This window comes from Amblyraja radiata, chromosome 5, assembly GCF_010909765.2.
Source record: "Amblyraja radiata isolate CabotCenter1 chromosome 5, sAmbRad1.1.pri, whole genome shotgun sequence".
NCBI classification, from domain to species: Eukaryota; Metazoa; Chordata; class Chondrichthyes; order Rajiformes; family Rajidae; genus Amblyraja; species Amblyraja radiata.
Window position 1 is genome coordinate 10,656,285 of NC_045960.1, and position 12,075 is coordinate 10,668,359.

Consider the following 12,075-nt stretch of genomic DNA (forward strand, 5'->3'; position numbering starts at 1 on the left):
TTCTTAATTGTTGCAGGACATTTGAGCAGAACAACTGAAGACTATGACAGACTCGTGAATGAATCAAAACGACTTGGAGAAAGCCCACCGTCCTTTCGCAGCAATTATGTCTATATCGGATGGTACAACACACGGGGACTTGTGCAAATAGCATTTTCAACAAAGTGAAGCATAATCTCTCTCTCAGAGGTTCTACTACATTTACAGATTTTCAAAACAGTGAGATGTGCTAAACTTATTCTTCACTTTAACAAGGGTATCCACCCACTACCACCAACAACTGTATTTCTGTGGCATCTTAATGGAGCAAAACTGCTCTGGGAATCAAGGGATAAGGGGAAAAAAGCAGGACGGGTTACTGATTTTGGCTGATCAGCCATGATCATATTAAATGGCGGTGCTGGCCTCCAAGGGCCGAATGGGGTATTCCAGCACTATTTTCTATGTTGCTATGTACACACATTGGACGAACACTGTACATTGCCACTGTTGGGGTTTTGAACCATCCCTGTACCCGGTATAAACATTGCCCTCTAATGCCAGTTAGCCAGTTCCCACCTCCCACCCACAGGGCTGCAGTGAAGGGGGCTCACACCTCATTCCCAATGAACCAACCTACCTTCACTCCAATGTGAGCTTTCTCTGGTTGGACATCTGGGTGTTGGGAAAGAGCCATTCAAGCAGAGATATCTGTTCCAGTCTCCACACTGTACGTTGTACACGGGTGGGGGCTCATTGGGCAACAGTTGCCCTGTCCTCTGCAATGTGGAGAGTGTATCCCTGGGTGCTGTAGGAAAAGCAACTCATTGACAGGAGGAGCTACTAGTGGGACATTGCTGCTGTTAACACAGTCCATTTCAGCTGCTCTTGCGGCATTAATAAGCCCTTGTCTTAGATTTCTTTGTATGTGCTTCTGTTTTCCAAACTGCTGGGATGTATTCTCACTGTGAAATAAAGAGGGTGATGCATCATACCACTAGGTCTCTGGGTCGATTCTTACTCAGAAACAGAACTGGTCACTGATCAATCTCCAGTCCACAGTGACTCCCTTGGCTCAGCACAAGTTGGGGAGCCGCCCGATATGTGCCTTCACTGATGATTGGTGAAAATGCATCAGGAAGTCTTGCTGTATCTGTGCACAGCTTGATGAGACACACCACAAATACAATGATTGAAAGCAAACTATTAGTGCTGTAAATATGTAAGAACCTGTAGAAAATAGTGGAGATACTGAAATACGAGTGTATGTTATTCTCTAGACTCAACAGTACTCTGCTCTGCCCCAGCAACATAGAGTAGTGTCACAGGATCCTTGCTATGTTCATCGGTTCCTCAGTTGATAGGAGCAGAATTCGGCATTCAACCCAACAAGTCTACTCCACCATACAATCATGAGTGATCTATCTCTCCCTCCTAACCCATTCTGTGGCCTTCTTCCATAACCACAGGCACCCCTACTAATCATAATATGCAATATATGCCTTTAAAATACACAAAGACGGCCTCCACAGCTATTTTTTGCAATGAATCCCACAGATTCACCTCCCTCTGACTAAAGAAATTCCTCTCGTCTCCTTTCTAAAGGTATGTCCTTCTATTCTGAGGCTATGGTCTCTGGTCTTAGACTCTCCCACTAGTGGAAACATCCTCTCCACAGTGACTCTAGCCAGGCCTTTCACTATTCGGTAAGTTCAATGAGGTCTCCCCTCTTCCTTCTAAATGCCAGTGAGTACAGGCCCAGTGATGCAAACGCTCATCATATGTTAACCCAACCATTGCTGGCATGAGGAGTTTGTGTTCTGAAGAGAGATTTGGGAACATTGTTCTCTGCTCGCTGGAGCCCTTGAGTCTTGGCAAATCCTTGTAAATCATCTCTGCACTCTTTCCACCATACAATTAGAAAAGAACAACATAGAACTTTCATCTCCCAATGTATATGCCGAACAATAATGCCAAATTAAACTAATCTCCTCAGTCTGCAATTGATTCATATCTCACCACTCTTCACGCATCAATGTCTGTCTATCTAAAAGCCTTTTAAATGCCACTATCATATCTGCCCACCAACATAATGTAAATAATGTGCCCCACTCCCACATCTATATACTTTACCCCTCTGACCTTAAAGCTATGCCCTTCAATCTTTGACATGTCCCACCTGATAAAGGTTACAACTATCTACCCTTTCTAAGCCTCTCATTATATATATACTTCTATCAGGTCTCCTCTCAACTTCTGATGCTGCAGAGAAAACAATCCAAGTTTATCCAACTTCTGACAGCTAATATCCTGTAATCCAGGGAGAATTGTAAAGCTCTTCTGCACCCTCTTAAAAAGCCTCCACATCCTTTGTGTGATGGGGTGAGCAGAAGGGTGCACAATGCTCCAAATGCGGCCACATCAATTTTTTATAAAACTGCAAGATGACTTTTCTGCTCAATGCCTTGACCGATGAAGGGATGCACGCCAACACCCTCTTTACCCTCTGGTCTATTCTGTGCCACGTTCAAGGAGCGATGGAGCTGGGACCAAAATCCCTCTATCTATTCTGCCGTTAACAATCTAGTCATAACTATATACTGTCCCCTTACATTTTGCCCTAAGGTGCAACACCTCACACTTGCTTGGATGAAACCATCTACAATTTCACTATCTTTACTGCCTCGCCAAGGCACCGGCATAATCAAGGACCAAGTCTCACCATGGACACTCCCTCTTCACCCCTCTCCCAATCAGACAAGAGGTACTAGAATGAACAAGCACACCTCCAGATTCAGGGCAGTTTCATTCCAGCTGTTATCAGGCAACTGAACCATCCTATCACTAAGAGAGCGGTCCTGACTTACCATCTACCTCATTGGGGACCCTCAGACTATCTTTAATCAGACTTTACTGGACTCTATCTTGCACTAAAAATTATTCACTTTCCTATATTTCTACACTGTAACCATATATAATCTTTCTGCTGACTGGTTAGTAGGAACCAAAAAAGCTCCTTCGGCCTTCTACCTCTTCGGAGCCTTGCTGGAGCTTACTGTGCAGATCACGCTGCCAGTATCTGCCAACCTGGATCGACAGGCTGCTCCTTTGGGCCAGCTGCTCCTTCGGAGCCTTAGCGGAGCTCACAGCACAGGTCGCGCCTGCCAGTACAGCAAGCCTGGTTCGACAGGCTGCTCTTGAGGGTCCAGCTAGTGACTCCTGACTGCTCCTTTCAATGGAAGTAGCTGCACTGCCCTGTCAGCTTCTCTGCGTTCCACCGTCTGCTCTCTTTCGGAGCCTCCACGGAGGTAGCTGTACGGGCAGCACCCGTCAGCTTCTCCGTGTTTAGCCTCCTGCTCCCTTTTGGATCCTCAATGGCAATAGCTGCACGGGCCGCGCCCGTCAGCTTCTCCGAGTCGGGCCGCCTGCTCCTTTTAGGAGCATCAACGGCCCTCAATGGCGGTAGCTGTATGGGCCACGCCCGTCAGCTTCTCGAGTCCGGCCACTTGCTCCCTTTCGGAGCCTCAATGGCGGGAGCTGCACGAGCAGCGCCCATCAGCTTCTCCGAGCGTGCTGCACCTATTTTCGGAGCAGCAGCCCATTCCTGTGAACAAAGGTTACTTACCTGCCGGAACAGTTTCGAATTGATCCAACTCCCGCGCCATGGATCGACGTATTGACGCACATGCGGGCTGGCGGGTTCTTCACGTAATCTCATCACGAGACTTCGATATAAAATAGTAACATTAAACTCTCGTTTTATGAGGAGTTACGATGAGGGATTACGTGAAGAGCCCGCTCAGCACGCATGCGCGACATACTTCAAAGCAGCGGTGTGGAATCACAGACAGACACAGTTATTGAAATAAACATAGTAAAGAAAAGGAGACCTTAGTTATCAGTTTGACCCATATTATTGAGGGTGGGAGCGGGGGGCACGTAATCCCTCATCGTAACTCCTCATAAAATACAGATCAAACTTCAAACTGGTAAGTTCTCGTTTAATCTTACTATTTTACTTCGGAGTCACGTGAGTGACTACGTGAAGATTTTAAAGCTCTGTGATTTCAAACCGTGTAACAGTTCATACTTCACTCGCTGCCGAAGTCTTTCGAGGGAGGAAGTATGTTATCGTAATCAACCATGAATCTGTTTGTAAAAACAATAATGGTGTTATTAACAACAACAAGACCAAATGCTCCCCCGGGCTTAAATTATATATTTTTTGCAGATTCTTTTTCTGCAAACGATACAGGTTCTGTCAGTGGTTTGTTATAAAAGTTTGGAACGTATACTCCCTAGACCAACCCGCTGTAGCCAGGATGTGACCCATTGGCACGTCCATCCTCTTAGTCACTGATGTGGATGCTGTCCTGGTGGAGTAAGATTTATACACGTTAATATGTACTCCAGCAACTCCCAGTACTTGCTTGAGCCACTTGAGATAGTTTGGCTTGTCACCCGACCATAACGTTTCTTATGGCTGACCCTAAAGGCTTTTTCTCTCCCTCGAGGATTACTTATAGTGTCGATGTAGTTCAATAAGTGGGTCATGACACATAACCGTGGTTCAGGTGGGTATGCTCGGAATTCCATAATTAGACCTGATGTTCCTGGTCTGCTCTGTTTGCCCAGTCCCTAATGGTAATGTAACATGGTGAAGTGGACCATATTGTCCAATCGTAGTGGATGGAGGAAACTGGACTCTTTGTGCTGAGACAAGGCCATCAGCATGTCCCTTCAGGGTGGGCTGTTCCAGGGTGAGGGACCTAGCTGGTGACCATCCCCTAAGGTACGTCAGGTCCATACTGACATCCCAGATTTGGGTGTACTTGGGTCTGGGGGATTAACCTCTCCTAAATTTGATCACCAGCGGGAGGTACCGTATGGCCTGTGGTCCTGGTGCCCGAGTTAAGTAGGCTGACAGAGCACTTCTGGCTGAATCCTTCATTGTGGTGAAGACCTGCCAGAACTCCAGTACAGGTTTGTTGTAGTTGAATATGTAGTTCCTGTATTTGAATGGTATCTTCCCACTTCTTGATGTTTGCCAAGTATGTTCCCTAGTGGATATGCGATGGGATGCTATCCTTGTGTTGATAGCGCTATTGACAATCCAGGCCCAGCAGAGGTCTTCCCAATTCTGCAATCCAGGCCCAGTGATGGTCTTTTCAAATCTGCAATCCAGTAGTTTAATTTATCGTGGCATGTGCGTAGTACCAGGACTGATGAGGACGTAGTACCTGATGAGGTAGGAAAAAACGGTAAAAAACATAGATTAGATTCCCCCTCACGCTTCCTAATTCAGTGGGAATGAATTCATTGCCCCTGCCTCAAATTTGGTTTCTTGCGACATACATCGGTACGTGGAGAATTCAATTGAATACAGTGAAATCGATATCGGGTGTTCCATATTGCTATGTAATTCCAGCAATACTTGGGTTTAATATGTCTGTTTACAGTATTTAGCTCACCTAGTAGGTAAGTTTGCTGATGGTGGTATATTTTTGACGACCTGTAGTTTCCAATTGTTAAATAAATGTCACATGATATCGATTTATTCTGCCCAAGTGGTTTGTGTATGTCCCTACTGTGATGTTGTTAATTATAAACGAACATGCAAAATGGTGCACTGCAGGATAATATGTTTTGCCAATAGAGCGTACTCAAAATTTCCAAACTAGGTTTTACGCCTAGTGTCTATAGTGATGACGACTCCAGATTAGTCCATATGCCACCATGTTTTGGGTGAGGGTAGTTTAAACATTAGCACCTAGCCTTAATGGAAGGTTCAAGTTAAGTAGCTGGAACAGCTGCTACTAACTCCCAATACTCTTGCCACTGTTGAATGGTAGGTAGATACCATTAATTGTTACAGGCTGTGTCATACCGACTCTCCTATGCCAAGTTAAAGACAAGTGGGTAGAGTGTTGAATACCAAATAGTCAACAGTAGAGGATTTATATTTCAAGGTATTGCAATACTGGTTGATGCGTGGAGTGGACGGAGCAAGCCCCTCCCCATCTCCCTGTTCCAAATCAATTGATATATGGTCCCTTGATAAGGGACGAGTCAAAATAGAACTAACAACAACAGATACTCCGCTTGATCTTAGTCAAGGCTGAGAGCGATGGTTTCAATCGTAGATCTATCTGGATTGCATGCCAAGCTCGGCTAAAAGAATAATAGCTAAAGCTGTGATAGCTATACCCATGGATTAGTCGTCGTTAATATCATTGGAACATGCCATGACGATAGTTCCTTAATATAGCCAGGGCTGGTTAGAATATCTGGAACCAGTTTGGCTGTAATAGCCATAGTCGATAATTAATACTGCCAAGTTATCTTCAAGTTTTTTGAATGGGTACTGAATAGTATGCATCTTTTAAGTTGATGTCAACCATTAAGTATGCTTGGAATGAAAGGTTGGCAGTTTCAATATTCCAAGCGTGGCCTGGCGAGATACTCAAGTGGCAAGTCAATGACGGTGCGACATATACCATGTTGGGATTTTTAGAGCCAAAGGTTCATACTGGGTTTATTATGACCCCTTGATATCAATGATGGCAACATTACCATCTTGGTTGGTACCAAAGGTTCATATAGTCTTCTATATGACCCCTGTATAATTATTACCCCCAGTTGCTAGTCCCTCATGTTCTTATTAGTGGGAGTGTAGACCCCTAGGGTGCATGCTGTACTGGTATTGTATGGTCCCGGGGAAGGGACATATCAGATATAAACTGATAAGGCAGTTACTAATAATCTTAGCCAAAAGGCCGAGCAGGATGGGATCTAATTTAATTTTATCTTTGAATGCTTTGTTAGTACAAACCCTTCATCTTTTGTGTGATGGCAGGAACCATACTTATCTTATTTCACTGTTGTTCCGTGGTGTGTTCATCTCTTCGGTTTCTGGTTCCTTGTCCGTAGGGATGGTGTTGTTGGGGGTGGCACATTTTTCCAGGGGGCCTGCTCTGGACCCTGGCCTGAAAAAACAGGGCTTACTGGGGGTTGGCATGCGGGCCCCGAGCTTACACCGGTACTATTAGGTGGACGCCTACTGGTGGACGCGTAGAGGTACTGCTACTGGTTTCGTGTGGTGCTCATTCCAGACCCTGCCCTCTAGATGCCGAATTTTGGATACTTCTCCAGTTTTTTAGGCTTGGTTTGATAACTTAGCCAGCTAGCAGGATCTGTGGTTGAGAGGTCGGCATTCTCACAGTCCTGTAATTTTTTAAGTTGAGGGCAGGTTTTATAACTTCCTAAGAAGTTGCGGAGCACTGCAAGCAGTAGGGTCAGGTGTTTTGCCATACTACCCTGTCCCTCTGAAATGAGCATGCGAAATGATAACCGATGTCAGGGATATCAAACGCATTTTAAGATATTTGGGTTTTTAAGCTATGCTCAATGTACCCCCCAATAACGGTGGGCACTTTGAGTAAATGCAATTTAGGGGAGGCGTGATGAATCCAACACCTCATGACTACCTGTCTTGGAGAGGTTTTTTGAAAAGAACAGGTAGTAAGCTGGCCATCAGTTGAGACTAAAAAGCCATCTCGCTAGTGGTGGAGCCACATGGCGGCCACACCCAGCAACTCTTCCTGATCCTGTACCTCAAGCATACTCCCGATAAACTTCAGCCAGTGACCCCTCTTCTTGACCAGTCCAGTCTGGTCCCCATCAATCCCTCGACAAGGGAGATGGCCAATGCTGTTAGGGACTGGAGTGGGAGTGTTAGCTCCCTTGGCGGACTAGCCCCTGCTCCTGAGGCAAGTCTCGCTGGAGTTTTTAGCTCCATGACCTTCCTCTGGCTTGGAGACATAGACACTCTTGTTTCTTGTTTGAAGTGCTGACTCCATCTTCCGTGTCTGTCTCCAGCCTGAGGTTGGTCCTGACCTTGCTGTTAGAGGCGTCTGCCGTTTTCGGGCGGCATTTCAGCGGTTCTCGGGCGTCGAGTCTCCTTGTCGGGAGTCTGCAGGGGTTCGGCCGGTTTTTTAATTTCCCTCCAGTCCGCTGCTGTTGTTCAGACAGCTGTTTAGCGGACTGGGCATCAGCGCAGCACCCGTGTCTGTGGACCGCAGTGTGTGCGGTCCCGTTGCCGCCTCTCCCCCCTCCACTGTCGGCTCCTTCGCTGGAGTCGAACGGGGGCTGCTTCCCTCTGCTGCTTTGCTCCCCCTGGAGCAAAAACAAACGCAAAGTCGCTAGTTTAAACTGAAGGTAAATACTTACCTAACGGCCCTTTCCTTCAGGCTTGTAGCGGGAGCGCCTGACTCCCGCTGCGTCGCTGTTGCCTACGTGAACGCAATGTCGCGCATGCGTGCTGAGCGGGCTCTTCACGTTGTCACTCACGTGACTCCAAAGTAAAATCACAGTGTAGCAGTATTCACACAGTGATGATCAACACCACAATAAACACAAGGGTGAGTGCAAAGCTACAGAATGGTGCAAGAATGTGGTGTAATGCAATGTGGTTCAAAATATTATTCATGTACAATACCCAAATTAGATTGAGTTAGGAGTTAGAAGACATGTCTGCAGCTCCCAGGAAGGTTTTAGTTTGAGTTGAGTTCATTGTCACGTGTACGGAGGTACAGTGAAAAGATTTTGTTGCTTGCTAACCAGTCAGCAGAAAGACAATCCATGATTACGTAGAATACGTGGAAGGGGCATGAAAGACATGATCAGTTCAGGAGTGTGAGAGGACCACAGCCCAGAGCTGACAGAGCAGTCACTGCCCCATCAGTAGGATGCCATTCCCCTCTCCACTCCATCGTTACCAGTTGTGGCCCAGACCCCACTCCCTCCTCACACTCATCCCACCCTGGAACCTTTCAGCGGATGGAGGGGAGTTCAAAGAGGTTTGGTATGTCTCCGAATGCAACAAACAATTACAGATGTGCTGACTGGTTGTATCATGAGGTGATATTGCATTTCCAATTTACAGGAATACAAGAGTAGCAGAGAGTGGTGGACTCAACCTAATCCATCATGAATTCAGACCTTCTCACCATTGAAAGCATCAACATGAGGTGCTGTCATAAGAAGGCGGCATCTACTATCAAGGATCTTCACCATCTGGGCCATGCATTCTTCTCGTGTTTAAAATCAGGCAGGAGCTACATTAGCCTAAAGATCACAGCATCAGATTCAGGAACTTTTCTCTATGTTATAATATAACGCAGATAACCAATAACGTTCAAGACATCCCAACAGCCAATTTTCCATGTGAAGGAAGGAACTGCAGATGCTGGTTCACATCAAATATAGACACAAAATGACGGAGTAACTCAGCGGGTCAGACAGCATCTCTAGATTAAATTCAGAGAGTGGTTAATTTGTGGAATTCTTTGCCACAGAAGGCTGTGGAGGACAAGTCAGTGGATATATTTAAGGCAGAGATGAATAGATTCGTGATTAGTACAGGTGGCAGAGATTATGGAGAGGAGGCAGGAGAATGGGGTTAGGAGGGAGAGATAGATCAACCAGAATAATGCCCAGATTAGGGGGTACTAGCTGCAGGAAACATCACCCACTCCTTCTATCCAGAAATGCTGCCTGTTCCGCAGCATTACTCCAGCTAATTTTCCCTTGTTGACTATTGTACCGTTTGACATTAAATGCCTGCAGTTCCAATGCAGACAACTCCTCCAGAATTCTACAATCCTCAAAGTCACATAGGCTGCAAAGTGCTGTGAATTTCAATAACTCCCTGATGTAAGAGTGAGAGGTAAACTGTGAGAAGTAGCAGAGACTACGAGCTACTATGACTTAAAACTCATGGACAAAGCCAAGGAGTCACTGAAAATTTGCAAAGTCAAAGGGCACTTTGTGGTACGGTCAAAGAAATGAGTCTGGAGAGTTGGTCCTATATAAAACACAGATTCAAGGTAGATGTGTTTATAGAGCCAGACTTTTCTTTGTGTTATTGCTCAGACAACCAAAGTTGAAACACAGATAGGGGATAAGTTTTGCATTGCACTGTTATTGAGGTCATTTGAGGTTTTAATACTGGAAAATAAGGTGTCACGTATCACAAACACCTGCCAGAACTTCGAGACTAATTTCCAGACAGATGATGTCACTTGAATCCAGGTTAAACAAATTTAACACCTTTGTGAAGATGTTTTTGATCCAGTTTTCTTCTGGCAGGGTCGAACAATGCCAATGAAATGGCAGCTGATACATTATGGAAATGCTGCTGGATTCTATCCCTGTAAAGGACTTGGTGACATTAACTCTCTGTGTGCTGATTCCATGGATGTCTGAACAATTGTATCAGGAAGTTGAGCATGGAAAGACTGATTATATTTAATAATCCCACTCCTTTGAGGTATTCTGGCTTCTATTATCTAATGTATACAAATGAACAATGCAGATGATGGAAATCTGAAATAAAAACAGAAAATACTGGGAACATCAGGCAGGTCGTGAACATTGGGTGAAAATGAAAATAAATAGAAAGATTAAACGAGAACTTACCGTTTGCAGTTTGATTCTTATTTTATGAGAAGTTGAAGTGAGGGACTACGTGAAGAGCCTGCCAGCCCGCATGCGCGTCAATCTCCAGAGCAACTGTATGAAACCACAGACCACTTGCACGAACTTAAACTATAGAAAGATTAATAACCCTTGACTTAGATACATAGATACATAGAAAATAGGTGCAGGAGTAGGCCATTCGGTCCTTCGAGCCTGCACTGCCATTCAATATGATCATGGCTGATCATCCAACTCAGTATCCCGTACCTGCCTTCTCTCCATACTCCCTGATCCCTTTAGCCACAAGGGCCACATCTAACTCCCTCTTAAATATAGCCAATGAACTGGCCTCAACTACCCTCTGTGGCAGAGAGTTCCAGAGATTCACCACTCTCTGTGTGAAAAAGTTTCTTCTCATCTCGGTCCTAAAGGATTTCCCCCTTATCCTTAAGCTGTGACCCGTTGTCCTGGACCTCCCCAACATCGGGAACAATCTTCCTGCATCTAGCCTGTCCAACCCCACAAGAATTTTGTACGTTTCTATAAGATCCCCTCTTAATCTCCTAAATTCTAGCGAGTATAAGCCAAGTCTATCCAGTCTTTCTTCATATGAAAGTCCTGAATCCCAGGAATCAGTCTGGTGAACCTTCTCTGCACTCCCTCTATGGCTATAATGTCCTTCCTCAGATTGGGAGACCAAAACTGCACGTAATACTCCAGGTGTGGTCTCACCAAGACCCTGTACAACTGCAGTAGAACCTCCCTGCTCCTATACTCAAATCCTTTTGCTATGAAAGCTAACATACCATTTGCTTTCTTCACTGCCTGCTGCACCTGCATGCCTACTTTCAATGACTGGTGTACCATGACACCCAGGTCTCGCTGCATCTCCCCTTTTCCTAGTCGGCCACCATTTAGATAATAGTCTGCTTTCCTGTTTTTGCCACCAAAGTGGATAACCTCACATTTATATGATCTTTATGAGAATCATGGTTGGGAGTGGGGGGGGGGGGGGGGGGGGGGGGGCACATAGTCCCTCACTTCAATTTCTCAGAAAACAAAGATCAAACTTCAAACGGTAAGTTCTCGTTTAATCTTTCTATTTTATATCGAAGTCACGTGAATGACTACATGAAGCCTTCGAAGCTCTGTGGTTTCATGCAGTAAACCAATCTGTGTGTGAAACACTTAAACAGAAACACCATAAATGGTAGAAAAGACATGGGTTATTAACAACATGATGCTAACTTACATACATGTCCCTTGTCCTTAATCGGACCACAGTCCCAATTGGCTTTGAGTTACACAATAACTCATGCAACACTGTTCAGAATTCTATCTGCAATCATCCAGACATCTTCAACCAAATTTATAACTTCTGAAAGTGCACTATGTAAACCTCCTGCAGTTGCAAGAAGATGACCAAATGGGAATATCCATTCTATTGGCTGCTAATGAGCCAGCCCCCTTGGAAGAGTGAGACTTGAAATTATTTGAATTCGCACCCACTATTAGCTGCATACATTCTATTCATGTTGAGATAGTCTGCACCAACAATCTCTTGAGAAAACTATTAAATAACAATGAAGGAACTATCCTTCATCTCATAGGTACTAG

At 45.1% G+C, this 12,075-nt stretch overlaps 1 pseudogene; it reads right to left on the bottom strand.

Annotated features, from left to right (window-relative positions):
• Positions 1 to 5,929: 5,929 nt before the first annotated feature.
• LOC116973872 lies at positions 5,930 to 6,108 on the bottom strand (annotated as a pseudogene).
• Between the last annotated feature and the right edge of the window lie 5,967 nt (positions 6,109 to 12,075).